Source organism: Lissotriton helveticus, chromosome 3_1 (assembly GCF_964261635.1).
Source record: "Lissotriton helveticus chromosome 3_1, aLisHel1.1, whole genome shotgun sequence".
NCBI classification, from domain to species: domain Eukaryota; kingdom Metazoa; phylum Chordata; class Amphibia; order Caudata; family Salamandridae; genus Lissotriton; species Lissotriton helveticus.
The window spans coordinates 544641832-544661421 of record NC_136061.1 but is presented as its reverse complement, the minus strand read 5'-3'; the positions used below and the strand labels follow the sequence as shown (position 1 = coordinate 544661421).

General features: G+C 45.3%; 1 long non-coding RNA gene across 1 annotated transcript; it reads right to left on the bottom strand.

Annotated features, from left to right (window-relative positions):
* Positions 1-14849: 14849 nt before the first annotated feature.
* Positions 14850-19379, bottom strand: LOC144824658 (uncharacterized). The gene is made up of 3 exons (XR_013609043.1): positions 18838-19379; positions 18640-18716; positions 14850-17273 (listed from the first exon to the last, which is right to left on the bottom strand). It is a non-coding gene; the product is annotated as an uncharacterized LOC144824658 (long non-coding RNA).
* Positions 19380-19590: the final 211 nt, after the last annotated feature.

Genomic DNA, 19590 nt, shown 5'->3' with positions numbered 1-19590 from the left:
CACTAAGCGGTTAGCCAGCAATTTAGCCAGGATCTTCGGTTCGGCATTGATCAGAGATATGGGCCTAAAGGAGGTGCAGCGGTCGCGTGGCTTACCATCCTTGTGAATCACAACTATGGTGGCCAATCTTTGGTCAGGGGGAAGGGAACCCGACTCCAACGATTCCAGGAACATCGACCGTAGATACGGACCTACCGTATCCGGACGGAGCTTGTAGAGCTCATTGGGGAGCCCATTGGGGCCCGAGGCCTTCCCCGAGCGGACCGAGCAGATGGCAGTAACTACTTCCTCCACTGTGGGCGGTGCCTCGAGGAGCCCCCTCTCAGGGTCTGACAAACAAGGCAGCGAGAGGTCTCGCAGAAGTAGCTGGGAGTCATACTTGGGTCGATCGGACACGGGGGAATACACATCCCGGAAATAGTCCGCAAAACAGTCCACAATGTCGGCGGGGTCAGTGAGACTCACTCCTTGCACATTCACAACCACAGGGACCACCCGACTCGCGCGCTCCCTCCTATCTAGCCAAGCAAGCAACTTCCCAGCCTTGTCTCCCACATCATACAGACGCCCCTGCTGTTCCCTGCCCATTTCTTTTGCAGCATCCGTAACTAGTGCTCTGTAGTCAAGTTGTTTAAGACTCAGTAGGTGCAGTCTATCCGGGGTGACCTCGGATTCCAACTCCCCCTCGAGGACAGTGATTTCGTTCTCGATCCGGACAACCCCCTCCTGTTTAACCTTCTTAACATTGCTAATCAAGGAAAGGGCGTGGCCCCGAATCACAGTTTTGTACGCTTCCCACAGTGTAACAGAGGAGGAGATGGTGCCCACATTATCAGCAAAATAATGGTCAAGCGCTTTAATCAGTTCAGCTCTCACCTTTGGATCACGGAGATACCAGGGGTTAATCGGAGCCACTCGGCCCTCAGTCCCTAGCTGCGTATCTATGACTAACCATAATGGGGAGTGGTCCGATATACCCCTAGCAAGGTGTCTTATCTCCCTGATAGAGGAGGCCTGTGAGGAGGGCATCAACACATAGTCTAGTCTCGAAAGACTGCCGTGAGCCCAGAGTGGAAAGTGTACTGCGACTGCCCTGGGTGGAGCAGGCGCCAACAATCAGTGAACCCCAGAGTGTCCAAGAAGTCCCCCAGCCAAGATTGAGACCGTGCATTTTCCCGGGGAGGGTAACGGTCACACATCCCCGACACTACAGAATTGAAATCCCCTCCCACTATAAGCTGACCCTCAGGGACCCCCAGGAGTACTCTTCCCAGATCGGCAAAGGTAGTGACCTGCAGACCAGGCGGGACGTAAACAGAGAGCAGGGTGATGACTTTCCCCTCCCAGCGTCCCACAATGGCGGCGTAGCGACCCCTATCATCAAGGATAATGTCGTCAATAGCGAGAGGGAGGGAGCTCCGTACCAGAATGCCCGCCCCCCTAGAGCCAGAGGTGAAACCGGAGTGGGCCAGGAGACGGTACCCACGCCTATTCATTGCGTGGCATGTATTGCCAATCAAGTGCGTCTCCTGAAGCAACACCACATCAGGGGATAAACGCCGCAACAGTTGCAATACCACTCCCCGTTTTATCCTGTCCCCCAACCCGTTGACGTTCCAACACAACAATTTAAGTTCCCTACCTCCCATCCCAGAAACCAACCCCGATCCCACCCCACACCAGACGCAACACTATGTAGCAGGAGCACATCAACACTATGCCTTGAAGGAAACAAAGAAACACAAACTGCAACCGCCCAACCCCCCAAAAACCCCTGAACACCTCGCCCCCCACCCTGCACCCCTGCGTAAGACTCAAAAGCCACCCCAACTTGCAGTGTGCCTGTCGCCCCATGATACAACTAGTCTACGAAAAGAACCCCTAAGGAGGAAGACTCACCCACCCCCCGCCCACACCCCGAAAAGATCAAACATTAGCAGGCAGTAGTTGCATAGCATCAAACCAAAGCTAAAAGTCAATGCGGTGGCCCGGGTGCCAGCGTCGCTCCCTATTCCAGCTCCACCGGGCCGCCCTCTGCCCCTCCGGAATGTCCAAATTGTTCAGAATGTTCCTGCCCAGGGGGCAGCGTGTCAAGCCAGTCACTTGCGGCCCCAGGATGGTCGAAGAAGAATGTTCGATCTCTGTACACCACACGTAGTCGGGCCGGGAAGAGCATAGCGTACTTGCATGTCTCTGTCTCTCAGCCTCCTCTTCACCCCTTGGAATCCGAATCTTTGTTTCTGCACCTGCTGGGTGAAGTCTGGGTAGAAACTAAAGCCACAGGACCAGATTGACGCGATGCTTGGAGGATCGCATCCCTGTCTCGAAAATGGAAGATTCGAGCAATGATGGGACATGGAGTGGCTCCCTGCTTAGGCGGGCCTCCCGGTGGTTCAGAACAAGGTCCTCCACCAGCAGGTCCACCGAAGAGGCTTCCAATTTCTCCGGGACACCAACCAGACGGATATTGTTCCGCCCTGCACGGCCTTCAAAGTCCTCCAAGCGCCGTGAGAAATAGTCATTGGAGGCTCGCAAGTTGCCGACTTCTGTCTGTAAATCGGAGACGTCAGTAACGAGGCTGGATGTCTTCAGGTCGAGAGATTTGACCTTCTCGTTGGTTTTCGCAAGATCAGCCCTGATCAGGGTAACATCGATGGCAACCGTGTCCAGCTTGTGAGACAAGGCCTCATATTGTTGACCCAATGTGGCCTTCATGCCAGCAATGGCGCCCATGACGTCTTTTAGCGACAAGTCCTCACCCGTCGAGGAATCCTCTCCGACATTAATCGGGGATTTGGTCGGTCCACCTGGGGAGCCTTTGGCGAGGGTGTATCTGTCCATGACGTTAGACTGCACGGCACCCCCCCGGAGAGCCGTCTTGGTCTTGCGTTTTTCGCCCTCAGGTCTGGTGGCCATCTTGGATATCGTGCCCCGGAGGGTTGCCTGAGACCTGGTGAAAATGGCTACACTCGGTGCGCCCGCAACAGTTTAAAAGCAGAAAGTGGGCACTCCACACCCTTTAGTGAGCCACCCGAAGCAGGTCCGCAAATGTCGAGAAATGGTAGGGTGGAGGGCAACCGAGGGAGGCCGGTCCGGACAGAGTCAGAGAGGTCGCAGGGTGAGAAACGAAACCGAGAGTAGACGACCGAGCCGAGGTGATTCAGGCGATCCGTTGTTGTTCGATTACTGTCCGGCTGGCAGAGAAGCAGAGCCCGGGGTGGCACCAGGGAGCAGGCCAACAAGATTCAGAAGTCCGTAACTTCGGTTCCCGGAGTCCAAATCGAAATCTGGAAACAGATAAATGATCAGCAGGGCTGTGCCACAAATGACCCGTCCTCTAAGTCAGGATAGGGTACAGGATAAACGACGGAGGTGGCGAAGGTCCGGGAGCCCTGTGCTCACGCGACCATCTTGGTTGCGCGCGAAGCTCCTCCCCTTGCCTCTAGGTTTTTTATATCTTTTTCTAGCTGGTCTAGGTGTAGCTTAGCTTTTTTTATTGGCCTTGATATCTATTAGTATACCACTGACTGTCGCATTAAGCGCGTCCCACAGGGTCTTGGGGTCCATGCCTTGTGTGTCGTTATGTCTAACGTAGTCTTTATTGGCCTGCTCTATTCTGGTTTTGTCTTCCTGGTTTGCCAGAACTTCATTGTTAAACCTCCACCTGCGGGGGAGGTTCTCGTTGTGTCGCCCCGACAGTTGTAAGCTGATGCATGAGTGATCTGAGATAGTTCTAGCCGCTATTTCCGAGTGTTCTATTAAGTGGGTGTGTGAGCCCGAAATTGAGCTGTAGTCTATTGTACTGTATGAGTTGTGGGGGTTGGACTAAAAGGTGTAGTCTCTGGTGTCAGGGTGTTGTAGTCGCCATGGGTCTTTCAGGTTGAATCGGTTGCATACATTCTTTAGAATGTTGTGAGCTTGGTGGGAGGGCGTGGGCCTGCAATTGACTGTCCAGAGTGTAGTCTAGTGCTAAGTTAAAGTCACCTGCCAGCACGTCATGGCATTTTGGGGACTTGTTTCAGTTTCCTCGAGACTCCCTCCCAGTATGTGGTGTCATCCGTTTGGGGCATATATGTTCACTACCTGGATGGTTTCGCCCCTTTTCAGTCGTGTTATTAGTAGCCTCCCTGCTTCATCGTGTTGTTGTTCCTCAATGGTTATCTTCGAGTTCTTATTTATCAGCGTGATCACTCCTTGCTTCTTCCCTGTCTCCGGTGAGCAGGCTACCTGTCCTATTTATCTCGCTCTGACTATTGCTGCGTCCTCAAGGGATAGCTTGGTTTCTTGTAGCAGTATGACGTCCCCTTTGGTCTTAGCTAGGTACTCTAGGATCATTTTCCTCCTGACCGGGTGGTTGAGGCCTTTCACATTGAGGGAGACTATCTTCAGGTTTGCTAACAAGGAGGTACTGTTATTCTGTGCCATAATTTAGATTGTGTGTGCGTTGCAGTTCCCCCCCTCTCCCCTGTGGGTTGTTTGCTCTTGCCCTTTTGCTTTGCTAGTATTTCCTGTGTAATCAGTGGGCTCTCCCTAGGTTTCCTCACGTTGGTTCCGTTCTGCCTCTCACCAGACCTTTTTTCCCGTGTTTCTGCTTGTATGCTTGTATGCAGGTATGTAGCAAGCAGGGTGCAGATAGGAGTGGAGACAGTGGAAAGTGTCAGAGTAGGTAAGTGAGACAGAGCACTCAGACAAGACGGACTAAACGAATAAGACAGACGAAAACCCCCCTCCCTCATCCCAAAACCTTGCACGCTGACCATGCGACGGCAAGATCCTCAGTCCGCCCTACCTGAGAGTATTATGTTAGTATACTAGTCAGAAACTAGTAGGATTCTCCTACTACGTATTTTTGTAACACGATCGACTGGTTTACAATTCATATGCGCTTTTTTTGCCTTGCATAGTGCTCCCGCCCCATTTTCTTCCCCCAGGCTAAATAAGCCCCCCGTGGCCCTATCGCTAACTGCACATAAAAGCAAAATGATATACAGCTATACAGAATATAGTCCCTCGTTCTCTTCATCTGGTGGCATACTACTTGTCCTAGAGTCTTTTCACCCATCAGCGTATTGTCGGCGGGAAAAGTTCAGATGCATTATGGCACAATGTCTTGAGGTAGATTTGTTGTATTTGTTTAGGATTGAGGTGGGGTTGTTTGATCTGAGGTAGATGCGGTTGCTGTCCTGGTTGAGCCTTTGTCTCCAGCGCCCTACCTGTTCACTCCACTCTTGGCTCCAGCGATGCTCTTCTCTTGCTTGATCCTGGCTGTGTGGTTTCCATATCCTGTTGTGTCTGTCCTTGTAGGTATCTGCCCATCTCTCCAGGATCTTCGAAGACGTGCGTTTTTCCCTTGTCGGTAATTTTGAATTTCTTGGTGCCCACAAGTGAGAACAAGATGTTTACTTTTCTTAGTTGTTCTCTCTGGGCCAGAAACCCCTTTCTTATGTCCACTGTGGTTTGGAGTAGTCCTGCGCAAGGATTATCTTATGTCCATTCCACTGCATGTTTTGGGTTTTTCTTGGTACCCCGAAGATCTCTTCTGTGTTGTGGGCGCAGTGGTTTACAAATAATTGGATGTGGGCCCATCCTGTTTGATGCTCTGAAGGCTGGGACCTGTACGCCTTGTCGAGCTCGAAAAGTTGGTCTAGTTTGACGTTCGTGAGTTTGGGGATCATCTCTTCGATGAGGGCCATGCATGACCCTGCTTTGTCTTCCTCGCCCTCCGAGACTCCTAGGATTCTTATGTGTCCCCTTCTATTTCGATCATCCAGCTCCGCTGTCTGTCTCAGCAGTGTAGCTGTGGTCTTGGTCAGGGCCGCAAAGGCTTTTTGTTTGTTTGTTGGTCCCCGTCCTCTATATCGCTAACTTTCTGCTCCACCTCTGACAGTCTATTGTTTGCCCGTGGATTTCGGCTCTGACCGCCGCTAGTTCTACTGTAGCTTTTTCAGGATCATGTCTAGTGTGCCATTGATATCCGCTCTCTGCTTGCTAGGTGAGTCTATGAGGGTGTCCCCCTGTTCTTTTTCTGCTGTTGGATTTTCCCATCATTCCCGACCATGGCTGACAGTCCTCTTTTCCCTTGTAGTAGCTCGAATCTTCTGCTCACCTTCTGCATTATGGGCTGGCCCTTCTGCCCCTGAGAGGACGTGACTTGTGCCTTTTTGTTGTTCCCTCTCAGTTCCTCCGGATATGTCGCTTCGCCAGTGTTCTTTGTGGGTCACTTGTTCTCCTTTTACCTGTAATGTTCTCTGCTTCGTGTGCTTCTTTTGTCGCTCGCGCCACCTTTGGGATGATCTCGTTGACGCCACCTCTATTATTAACAGCTGTTTGGCTTAGTTACTGTGGGGGAGTTTACTGCCCACAGCTTTTTCTCCTACTCGGCAGCCACCTTTTGATGAGCGGCCTCGCCCTACCCCTCCTTGTGCCAGCATAATTGTACCCTTTTTATGGTGCTGCCCTTTCCTTACTACTTTTCTTTCTACAGGGGGGGGGGGGGGGGGGTGTAGCCTGTTCACCTGTGGTGCTGTCCAGTGCCTTCCTGGGATGTTGTGTATTGTTCACCTTTGTTTCGCTGTCTTTATTTGCCCCCTTTTGTGGCCCGATTCCCAGGAGTTTGCACTTTCCCTCTGGGCGTCACTTTTGTTTTTGCGGTTCGTGTCCCACACTGTGTGACCGATTGCTCTGTGCAGTGCACTTTCCTGTCTCCCCCCCCCTCTCCCCCCCTGTATCGCCTTTGTCCTTGCTGCCTTTCCCGCTGGCATGAAAGATGGATACCCCTTGTGTGGATTTTATAGTTTCTGTTCTGCTGGGTGGGTCCTCTTTTTCTCTGTTGTATTACAGCGCAGTAGTTATAGTCCCAAATTTGTTCTTTCTGCTTGTGGCTCTCCGGGCACTCTGTTGCGCTGCCACCTTTTAATTGTACTTGACCCGCCGCTCTTTGTAGCTTCAGGGGGATGCTCGCAACTTTGGTTTTGCTATTCCTTTTTCCAAGATGGCGGCCCCCTGTGTGGAGTTGCGGTTTTGTTTTATTGAGGCTCCGTGCGGTTTGCCACCGCCACCGCCACTTTATATTGCACTTGTGTCTCCCTCCTCGTTCCCCAAAAGGCGGGGGATTCAAGACTTTGTTCTAGTGGTCCGTAGGGGTCTGCAGCAGTGTTGGCAACAATTACACTGTATTCCTCCGCTTCTTTGTTCTTGTTGCTCCTGTTGCCCCTCCCTCCTAAGATGGCAGCCCCCTGCAGGTGGCTGGAGTTTCATTTTCGCGGGGCATAGGGGTTTCCCTTCTTCTGCTTCTCAGGGGTGTCGCGGCAGTGGGGTTGGTGACAGAGGGTATAGCACTGACCTTGGTTCTGTGGTTCTGGACCAGACTTCCCGCAGTCCTGATCTCGTTTGTCGCAGCTGTCTCGGCCAGGATAAGCGGGTGGTCACAATTTTGGGAACGACGGGTCCCCTTGCCTCGGGCGGTTATCGGGCTTTCTACCAGCCGCATACCCTCTGTGCAGACTTCTTTCGCGGCTTTTCTTCTTCTCTGCACGCTCCGATTGCTCGGGTGGTCATTTTCTCCTGTCGTCGGTTGCTGTTGGGATGATTATACTCCTGGATGCTCTCAGGGAGTAGCGGAGCTCCGGATTTAGGCAGCCTGCCACATTGCCGTTTGACCCACGCATTTCTTGAATTTTTTATAAATATTTTTATTTGCATTTTATCATATAACAACAAAACAGTCATGTCATCATCAGTCCACATATCCCGCCTGCCCACCCTCCACCCCCTATCCATACCATTAAAAACAATATTTCAGTGTTTATCTCACACCATTTCACCTGCACAGTCTGTGACCCAGTCTGCCGCGTTCCTCCCGAGTTCCCTTGGCCCCCCCCCTAGCTGTGTATACACCTGCTTCCCTCCCCCCTGCTCACAGCCCCCCGTCAGGACCATATATTTCCTCCACTTACTCCAGACCCTGACAATTTTTTTCGGATAGCCCCGGGCCTTGTATGTTACCCTTTCAGCCGCCATATAAAGTTCTAGGCCTCTTCTCCATTCCTCCAGCCGAGGTGTCGTGGCTGCCCCCCAGTATTTTGCCACATCTCCCTTCGCTACTACCAGGGCCAAGGTCAAGAAGATCAACAGTGGGCAGGTGAGATCAATATCATTGGTCATACCAAGTAGGACCAATTTTGGGTCCGCCGGTAGGGGAGCTTCCAGCACCTCACCCAGTTCTCTTAAGAATCTCCCCCCAGTTAGCCTGAATCTGCGGACATGACCAGAGTGTGTGGAAGAAGTCCCCTCCCTCTCTGCCGCATCTTAGGCAGTTCGTATCTCCTAGCTTCCCCATTTTATGGAGGCGCACCCTATCAAAATAGGTCCTATGAAGGACGTTAAATTGTATCAGATGTAACCAGGATTTAATCGCTACTTCCCTGGGATGCATGAGAACAGTGTCCCAGTCTACCTCGTCCATGTCGCCCACTTCACTCTCCCATTTTCGTCTAAGTGCCCCTAGGTCCTCTGGCATGTTATTCAGAAGGGTCCTGTACGTAAGTGACACCGCTCTCTCTGGTATTTGTTCCTGCAATAGACAGCCCTCCAGGGGTGCATACTCAGGGAGTGTGTCAACCAGGATGTCCTCAGCTCGCCACGCATGTCTCAGCTGAGCATATTTAAGGTATTGCGTGGGAAGCAGGCCAAATTCCACCCTAAGGGCCGGGAACGACTTCAGTGTCCCCATCGCAATCACATCTCCCAACGTCGAGATCCCTATTCTATCCCATCCCTTGAACCCCTTTAGTTTATTCGAGTCTGGTAGCCATGCACAGTGCCACAAAGGTGTCTTTTAAAAAAAAAAAAATGTTATTAAACAAAAGCAGAGGTAGTATCAAGTAGTTAGTCACAAAATACACATTTGACATAGACAAAGGTGTGTCTTGTGGGCTTTTTTCCCCATTCGATAGTTCTATTTGCTCTGTGCCATAGCGCCAGTGTGATCCTGGTGGCCGGCAGCAGTCTCCCTTTCACTTTGCCCCCGTATAGGTATTGATTGTAGGAGCGGGTACCCATCGCACACCTCTCTAGCGCATATGTGGGGTGCGTAGCCGGGGCATGAAACCAGTCGTTGATGGCTACCAAGTGTTCCGCCCAATAATAGACTTCAGCGTTGGGAAGTGAGATCCCTCCGCTATATTGGTGTCTTTGCAAGGTCGACAGAGCTACCCTAGGTTGTTTACCAAGCCAGAGATAGGAGCGGACTTCCAAATTTATTTCCCGGAACACCCTGCGAGGAAGAGGGTAATATTCGTTCTGAAACGCATAGAGGAGCTTGGGCAGCGTCATCATTTTGAACATGGCCGAGGGATTTCTTGAGTCTTGATGGGGCAACCAAGTGTTGCCTTCACTTGTGGATCTAGTATGACAAGCATAGTAAGCTGGCTCTCTATATACTATACCAAAGTGAGGTGTAGTGTGCACAGAGTCCAGTGGATGCCCAAAGGTAGGCAGAGGTAAAGTTAGATAGTACTGTACCCTATTTTTGGTAGTGTGGTAGAGCAGTAAGGCTTTATCAGAGGACAGTGTTAAGCATTTGTTGTACACTCAGTCAGCAAAGGAATTCACACACTCAAAGACTGAACTTCAGACCAATTGTTTTTGTATACAAATATTCTTTTAGTTATTTTACAGAACCAAGCAAGCCTGGCACAGGTAAGCAATAAATACTTTACATTAGTAATGCAATAAATTGTATATGTACTTTGATTTGATTACAGTAGTGTTACTGATCATGCAATGCTTTTCAGAATACAGTACATATACTTTGCATTGGATTTTTAGTAAAATTACAGGTAAGTTACTTTTGAGATTACTTTACTTACTCGGTGCAGTATGCTTGGATACTGCACTGGGACATTTCCTGTAAAATGATAAGTAAAAGCCTTTGTTAGTTAGTACCCTTTTAAAGAATTTCTTTAGATTTTCCAACTCCACATTTAGAAACTTTTCATAGGAAAACAGTCAATGTTATCCTATGGAGGAAAATAGAGTTAACAGTTTAAAGGTAAGTACTTTGTTGTTTGGGTTCTGGGGTTCGACTCAGGGTCCCCCCAGGGTCAAGGCTGATTGGTTCAGATGCTCCGTCCATCACCACCCCCTTTTGTACCACTTTGTTCGCCATAAGTTGGCAGGGTATGCTCAGATGTGAGTCCCTTGCTCAATTTGCCACTGGATTCAAGCAAGCCGGGCTGAAGACGGCTGAAATGCCAGAAACCGGTCCTCGGAAGCTTGTTTCCGGTCCACGGAAGGCATGGCTTGGCAGTTCGGGCTGGACTGTTGAGGAACAGGGTCAGACTGATTTGCATATGGCCATATCTGAACTGGGGTGGCAGAGTGGGCTAAAGAAAGGTGATGCATTAAACCCAGATCTGTTGACTGGGTGTGAGTGTTTGATTGGTTCAGATGCTCCGTCCATCACCACCCCCTTTTGTTACACCCTCAGCGGCACTAGGGCGGCCAGGTACAGAGTGCTGAGGCCCAATATTATCCAATGGGGGCCTCCGGTTGGTGGCTGCTGACGAGCAGGCCACTGGGTTGTGGGAGCAAAGCTCCTGGACTTAAGATCAGGGAAAATGGGGGTTAAGCCAGTACAAAAGATGCACCCTCAGCGGCATCGGGGCGGCAGAGTGCTGTTTTGGTGTTGGAAGCCTTGTAGCTTTCAATGGGGAGTCTCCGGTTTGCAAAAGCACTGCAGGCTCCGGGACAAAGGTCGTCTCGGTGCCACCACCACTTGAAGTTAAGTTGGTATCTTGGGGGTTAGTTCGGCATCGTCGGGTGGGCCACCCAAGGCGGGCTTGTGCTGCAGGGGTGCCTTTTAGGGTCAAATCTGCTTACCAGCTCCTGGTCACTGTTGGGGAGAGGGGGTAGGAGACCTTCTAATTTGAGGCTGCAGGCAGGTCAGGGGTCACCAGATCTCAGCTTGATATTGCAGGGGGGGGGTGGGCCTCCTCTGTGTTGGGCCACTTGAATTCGGGCGCAGAGTGGTGCAGACCCACTGATCCTTGCGGAACTTGAGTCTGTTTGAACAAATCTGGTGTTCACAGGAGACAGTCTCTTTGGGATTGAACGCAGACAGGTCCTCCTGGTTTGTTGAGGTTGCTGGCTGCAGGATTCCGGGATCGCTGCAGGAGCGAGGTTGGGACAGGCAGGTAGGGCTGGGACCAAGTCAGTAGGAGTCCTCCTCTTGTTAGCTTCGGAACGGCTTATCAGTGCTTCTCCTTTTCTTCTTGCAGGTTCTCATCTCACTTCTTGGTTCCGGGCTGCCCCCTAAATACTGTATATAGGGGGTATTTTAGGGGTCTCGAGGTCAGTAGCCAATGGGCTATTGACCCTAGGGTGACTACACCGTTAGTGTGCTCATCCCACATTGAGCACAATCCCTAATCCTGATTGGGGAGTGCCTGCTATTTGCAAGATGGCAGCACTGAAGAGTGGGCTTCAATTCGCCTCCCACACCTGAGGGGGTGTGGTTGGCAGACGTGGGCATACCTTCTGTGCTGGCTAATTTTTCCAGCCGAAAAGGAGGGGAGTCGGGAAGGGGGCCTGCTCCGGATAGCAGGAGAGGCTGGGGGTCGCATTACAAAGGCTGCCAGGCCTTTGAAGCTCCCTTGCCACAGATGGCTCTTCCTGGCCTGGGCGAGGTGTGAACACGTCCACCCAGGAAAGGCTTTATTTCTGGGCTCAGGGAGCCAAGGCTCCCACCCTAAGGGTCCAGAAACATGTCTTGTGGTGGCAGGCTGGTGTATACCAGTCAGGGAACCCACCAGAGGCTGGTTGTTTTCAGGAGGCATCTCTAGGATGCCCGCTGAGTTTCATTAAATACCCCACTGGCATCAGTGTGAGTTTAATGTGCTGAGAAGTTTGATACCAGTTTTCAGTGTAGACATCATGGTGCTGTGGAGTTCATAATGACAAACTACCTGCACCATATACTCTTAATGGCAGCACTGCACTTACAATGTCTAAGAATGGACTGAGACACTGCAGGGGTACAGGGCTCATGCACCTGTACCCTCACCACTGGTATAGGGCACACCACTAAAGGGGTGACTGATCTATGCCAGTGGGTCATAGGCATGGCACACAGGGATGTGTGCCATGTCAACTCTTCACTTTGTTCTGCACCAAAACACGCAGCCTGCAAATGCAGTGTGTGTGTGTGTATAAAGGTACAGGACCTCGAAGGATGGCACAATACGTGCTGCAGCCCTTTAAGGTCTTCCCTGGTCACAGTGCCCAGGGTATCTGTGGTACCATTTACCAAGGGCTGACCTGTAGCTAGAGAGGCCAATTGGGTTTGCACGTTAGTTTTGGGGAAAGAACACAGGCCCTAGGTACCTAATTGCCAGGGACCCAGGGCAAAGGAAGTCAAAGTGCATCAGTAGTCTGGCAAAAAGTGTGTGTGTGGGGGTAGGGGGGGTTAACCAACAGAAACCCAGCTTCTCACAAGGTACACCTGGGACAAGAAAGCGGTTTGTTCCACCTGCGGAAGTTGGGGAGGGGACCATATACAGGTTTCATGATAACAGGGTGTTAATACCCTCTGGGTCATGGACTGATTGGTTCATTCCAGTCCGCATATGCGTAATCAGGGAGCCCTACATTTCCAGTTTAATCTGCCATGCTAACATGCAACCAGGCCTCTCCTCGTGCATCTTAGCCAGAAACCACTCCTTGGTCTGTAGCTTCTCCAGTAATCCTTACCCTGGGCTTTCCTTTGTCCACCAGTGTTGTTTATCCATAAGTTTTCACAGGTGGCACCTCAGGGTTAAGCTCAAAAGTATCTGGTCGCCGGTGTTCTGGAGTACCCAAACCCACCAACTGTACAACTAGAAATAAGCAGGTAGCCTAATAAGGCAAGAGATTTTCAGGCCAATGGCGGGGAGGCCCAGAAGTGTATGGATAGCTCCCGAACACCAGTTCCCTCCACCATCCGGGGATCCCACCACAATCCGTGAGGGGAACCTACTTCCAGGAGCCGGGCAGGCCCCCCCCACTGCTCCAGACAGGTGATGCTGCAGACCAAAAGAAGGCAAGGTGGGGGATAAATAAGCAGGCCAGTCAAGGGGGGGGCTGTAGTGTCACGGTGCCTTCTGCTGTGGCTTCTCCACCCTCCGGACTCAGCCACCTCGGGACTCAGCCGTCCGTGGGCCTGAGTAAGGCCACAGTTCTAAGCTTCTCTGCAAAAACTGGGGTTAGCCTAGAGGGGGGCGAGTGCAGGGATGAGGGTCACCCACGACTCACCCATTCACACAGTAGCCTCCAAGTCATCACTGGTCCCCACTTCAGGCCTCGTATTCCCACGGGTCCGGCTTATCCCTCAAACATCTCCGCAAGTGCCTACCCAGGGGGGGTGCAAAGACACCACCTGTGCCACAGGGAAACATTACAACGCAACTGCCTTTACAACACATGCTATTACAACACAGGTGCTATTACAACGCATGTTATAATTATTATTTAATTTGTAATTTAAATTTGTTTTATATTTTTTTATAATATTTTAATTATTATTTTTTAAATACTTTAGTATTAATTACAAAAAGTAATAGTAATTAAATTATTAGATATATACTGAACATTAATTTTAAAATCTAGAAAAGTAGTGAAAAATATTTTTTTTAAATACCTTCAAATTAATATTAATAATACCTTAGAATTAATATTGTTTTATTTTATAATATTTTTTATTTATTACTATTAATAAAAAAAACGTATTAATTACTAAAAATAATACAGATTGTACTATTAGATTTATACTGAATATTAATTTTAAAATATAGAAAAGTAGATAGGTTTTTAAAAATATACTTTACTATGAATATAATTTTTTTTAATTTAAATACTATATTTTTACAAATATTATTATTACTTATAAAATATTTTATAAAATATAGAAAAGTATAGATAATTTAAAAAATATATACTTTAGCATTAATATTTTTTGTTAAATAATTTAAATATTGTATTACTAATATTAATACTTTAGTATTAATTACGAAAAATAATAATTAAATCTAGATTTATACTGAACATTCATTTTAAAATATAGAAAAGTATTTAAAATAATGCCTTTTTTTATTAAGTACATTAATGTATTATAATTTAATTTATTTATAAATAACTAAAGTGAAAATCAATTAAAAAATAGTAATTTATTTATAATTTTAGAATAGAAAATGTTTGTACTTTAGTATTTATATGTTAGAAAATGTATTTGATTTTTTAGAAAAGTATTTATAAAAATACTATGTTTAGTTTAGTTTAAAATTATTTATAAAGCGCACGTACACCAGCGGTTTCATGGCGCTATAGTATTAATTTTTTATAAAAATATTATTTAAATAACACATTAATTATTTTTGTAAATATGTAGTTTGTTTTAAGAACCAGTAAGATAGTAATAGTCATTTAAAAAGGAAGTAAAGTATGTATTAAAAATTCCCACGCTTTACCATTGAGTTCAATGATAAGTATTGTCCTTCATTTATTTCCACAGCTACCTGTATGGAAAACGCGATTCTCTTTTACAAGTTAATTAATAACAGGATGCGGAACACTGGAGTGGACTTTGGATGAAGAATAGAGGTAAGTTATTTAATATAACATTTTAGATAGCAGTATAAACAAAATTAATTTAGTAGTAACATTTATAGATCAATAAAGACACGGAATTCATAGTTGTAAAAAAATATATTTATTTCAAAGAGTATGTAAAATTGAAAGAATATTTTTTTAATTTTTATTACATTTTTAGAAAAATAAATGAATGTTTGTTCTTTTTTAAAATACACTTTTTTAACTTCATAATGTACATTAATGTATAATATTAATACATTGTCCTTTTTTGTTGTTAGTTATTCCAGATGACGTAGACGCGTAAACGTGAAGATCGCCGCCATTTTGGAGAGCGTCGTTGGACAAAGCAGCAGGAAGCAGATCTGCGCTCAGGTAGGAAACTTTACAAACTGTTTTTAATGTTTAAAAAAATGTTTAGGTTTAAAAAAATGTTTAGGACTATATATATTGTAACGAGAGAATATGGAGAGGTTGCATGTGTTAATGTAAACATTGTTATTTGGATTTCAGCATGCCTCCAGTTATGTAGGTAGAGTATGCCGTTGTCGAGTCGCCAGTTTAGAGTATTTATAATGTGATAAGATTGAAAAATGTTTATAATAGTAATGTGTAAGTACTGTTAATGTATAAATTAAATGTGTAAAGAAGAAGAATGCCTGGATTTGGTTTTTGGAATGCGTTTTTTTTTCGGAATTTTCTAAACGGATCTTGGACATTTTTTGCTCACTGGAAGGATTATTGGGATCGAAATTTTTGCACTTTGGAAATCGAGTAAAGAAGAACGCTCGTGGATTAAATGGTGGGAATTTTTGGATCGGAAGAATTTTTTGGGTTTGGTGATCGTTTTTTAGAGAAGAAGATTTTTGAATATTTGGGATGTGGTTAGAAAAAAATAAAGTTGGAATTCGATCTTCTGCTGTTTGGATCTTACACATTTGGAATTTGGTCATTGGAACTTGGTTTTTTTGGGGGGGAAAAACATTTTTGGAAAGTATGTCAATCAAAAAAAAATGGAGAACTTTTTTAGAACAAGCCAAAGGATTTCATGTTGGCTATATTTACAAGAATGGATTCACAGGAAGATGGAAGATATCTAAAGGTAAGGTGACCAGACTTAAAAATTTAGAAAAAGTTTACGAAAAATGCCAATTGTAATTAGAAGTATTGTGAATTTGGGGCAAAGCAGGAAAGTAAAGATGTATATTTAGTTAAAAATGTAGTAGTTAGCAATATTATCAAGGTAGTCTAAAGCCACGCACAATGAAAACTGTTGCAAAACACCCAATAGTCTCTCAGACATCTCCTTTGATTTTTTAGAGATGCGTGGGTTTAGACTACCTGTTAATGTTTGGTAAATTCTCATTTCTTGAAAACTTTGCTCCTTCTTCAAAGTTTCCAATAAATGATAAAAGTTGGGGTGTGGTTTTCCAATTGTGTGGTTGAAGGAGTTATGCCATCCCTCTATGGCATTGTTTGTCTTTGCTTCTCCTTCTAAGCAACTCGTGTAGCAGTTCCACCACTCCACATGGAAACGTGGCTTCCTCCTGCGACCCGACCTGCTTAGATGTCCAATCCATGTGTCTTCAAAGTAATTTAGTATGGGTGCCAATTATTCCTCGTTTTCAGTAAAAAAAAATCAGATTTTGTAATTGCAGTGTAGTACTCGTCTACACTTTCAGGAGGACAAAACTACACTTTCAGGAGGACCAAAGCAAAGAGCTGTTAGTTTTTTTTAGTTCAAATTGTAGTTTGCTATCCGTTGAATAATCTGCAACTAGGGATGTTTTTTGTTATTTACACCAATATGCCTGGGAAAAATGGAAAAAACATCCCTGAATTTGGGTATCCGTGTACGTTTTGGTGATTGCATTAATCATTGCAAATTCAAAATCAACAATTATTTTCCTAGGACTTTTGTTTGATGTTTTGGTTTTAATCACTGACAAAAGTTCAGTGTAGGTTGCAGATTGTTTATCAGGTAGCAAACTGTAGACTAAGGGAATTACATTGTTATTTATTTTAGCATGAATAGTGTAAATTTGTGTGAATGGGTGCGGGCGTACTTTTAAACGTCCCATCAATCATCCAAATTTCACTATTCTCTAATTTAACAAGGTTGCGGGGTGTACTAAAGATTAGAATACATTTTTGAGGGTTTTCGTTGTCATGCAGGATGAAAGGTTCATTGGAAAAAGAGAGAGAGTTCAGGAGGAATGCGAATGTCAGAAAAGGTATGAGGAGTGGTGGTATGAGTGTTACTTGCCTGCTTTTTTCTTTGGATAATTCTTCTCCGATTAGGAACTATAGGCATACTGCTAGCTACATGGCTGGGGACATATTGTGCAACCTCTCTTAAAATAGAACCAGAAGTTTCATTGGAGGTGCATGCAATTTCTTTCATTTCATTTATTGTTTCTCTTACCTCAATGTCCATTGCAGAGGCAGAGTGGTTGTGCTCTGTTGTCTTAATGACTGTCTCACCAAGAGTAACCGCTCTGCATCTGCAATGGCTTGAGTAAAATTGCACACACTTCCAATGTCTTCGTGGTTCACTTATTCTCTCTTTACAATATATATCCTGCATGTTTCAAATGTCTGTTTCCACGTTTTGATTTTATGTATGCCGCTGTTTTGTCTGTAGACATTATCTGAAAAGAAAGTGAAAAAGTTTTTGAATTCTAATTTTTTTATTTAGCACTTGCAATCACTTCTTTTTGCATCACTAAGACTACTGCTACACATTTTTGGTGTTATAATAGAAAGTGAATCACATACACTATCCTTCCTTTTTACTACTGTTGCACCTTCCTAGAGTAAGAATAGTAAATTATACCCCTACACTATCCATCACTTTCCCTACTGCTGCACTTTCCTGGAGTAAGAATAGTAAATTATACCCTTACACTATCCACTATCCAACTCTACTGCTGCACCTTCCTGGAGTTAGAATAGTTAATTATACCTCTACACTATCCATCACTTTCCCTACTGCTGAATCTTCCTGGAGTTAAACAGTAAATTTAATACCCATTTCTATCACACATTTCGACATTACAGTGTTAGTTTTAAAATATAGGGGGTCATTAGGATGACGGGCAGACTTTATCCGCCCGCCATCCTGTCGGAATTCGGGACCGCCCGCCATCAGGACGGGGGTCCCGTGAGGGTACTAGGATGTGCCCGCCACAGTGGCGGGCACATCCTGCATGTATAGCATTGTGGCGGGCGGTGCTCTCTGCACCGCCCGCCACAATGCTATACATGCATCAATGCATAAAGAAAGCGGCAGGCACCGCGTGGTGCCTGCTATGTTCATGCAAATGAAGGGGGTATCACAAGTACCCCCCCGTGTACAGACCCCACCTCTCCTTCACTCTGGGGGCCCGCAGGGGGCCCCCAGAGTGGGTGCTGCCACGGAAAGGCATCTCTTTGGGCCCATCATAATATGGCTGGTGGGGTCTATGAGACACCGCCACCATATTAATCCTTTTCCGCCCCGGCCGCAAGGAGACTGGGGCGGAAAAGCGGCAGACGGTCTTTCAGGAGAGGATGTCGGGAGGATTGCCCTCACCAGGCCGGCGGTGGCTACCGCCAGCCTGACGGGGGCAATCCGCCCGACATCCTAATGGGCCCCATAGTGTTTAGTTTGTTTAAGGTTTACCTTATTACTTTGGTCTTGTTTGCTGTTGGCACGTCTAAGAATATGATTTGGTTTCCCTCTTCTTTGTAGTTTTTTCAATTCTTTCTTTGTTTTTTAAGCAAAGATGAACATTTCATTATCGTTCTGCTTTATAAATAATATTTTTCGAGAAAAAACATTTTTGAAAAATCAACGTTTTGCTTTTTTATTTACTTATGTTTCTGTTTATACATACTATGCAGTTGTATTTCAAACTTTTAAGAAATATGTACATGTTCTACTTTGAAAAGGCATTGTGTTTTCATTAGAAATACTTTTCTCTGGTCTATTGCATTTACTACAATGTTTATGATTGTATTTTTTTCTTGTCTTACCTTATTGTGTTTTGCTTGGTTGATGACGTCAGTTCTTTCAGTTTTCTTATTCTTAAGATTGGTAGGGCTTTCTCGATCTGTTAAAAAAATTAAAGGTAACTTAAGTATAGTGTTCTATTAAATGTTGCCGTTGTTCATTGTCATTTAAACATAGGTTCTTGAAAAACAGGGTTCTTAAGCTTTAACAAATATATTTACCTTTTTTGGATCTTTTGTTTTGGAACTTGGTTTCTTCCGTCTGTGATCGCTCTTTTCTTGCGTTTTTAAGTTTGATCTAAGTTGTCGATTTTTCTGTTGAGTTGCAAAGAAAATTAAAGTTATTTTTTATTTTAATAAACCCTATTTTTTTATAAAGAAAATACTTTGTTATTACACGTTTGTTGTTATATCTGAAAGTAGGGTTGTGAAATATTTCTAATTATTTTGTAAAACATTTTTAAGATGGGTTGACAGTTTGTGAAAATAAGGACTAGCATTTCTGAGCTGTGCATTATACTTAGTTATACTTTCAATTTTTAATTACCATTTTTTTTTAATGAAAATGTCTTCTATTTCTTTATCGTAATTTCAATTACGGTTGTGTCGTTTGTCTTGAAGAATTAATCAGTTTGCTGAAAAATATGTAAATTGAAATCTTTTTACCTTCGTTTTTTTTTAAATCTTTCAGTCACTACACGTTTTCTTTTTTTAAAGAGACATACTATTTAAAGTTTTCATATAGATTTTTTTAAGGTGATTATTCTTCTGTTACACTTTTGACATTGTTTTTAAAAATTGTTTTTTTTTTTAAGTACCTACATTGTTTGCAATTTGTATTCCAATGAGGAGAAGGTTTGGGGAATTGATGGCTATGTTTTAATTATTCTGAATCAAAGATGTTTTTAAATTATTATTTAATCTAATTTTATTATTTTAAAAAGCAAAATGTTTACATGTGTTTCTAATTCAACG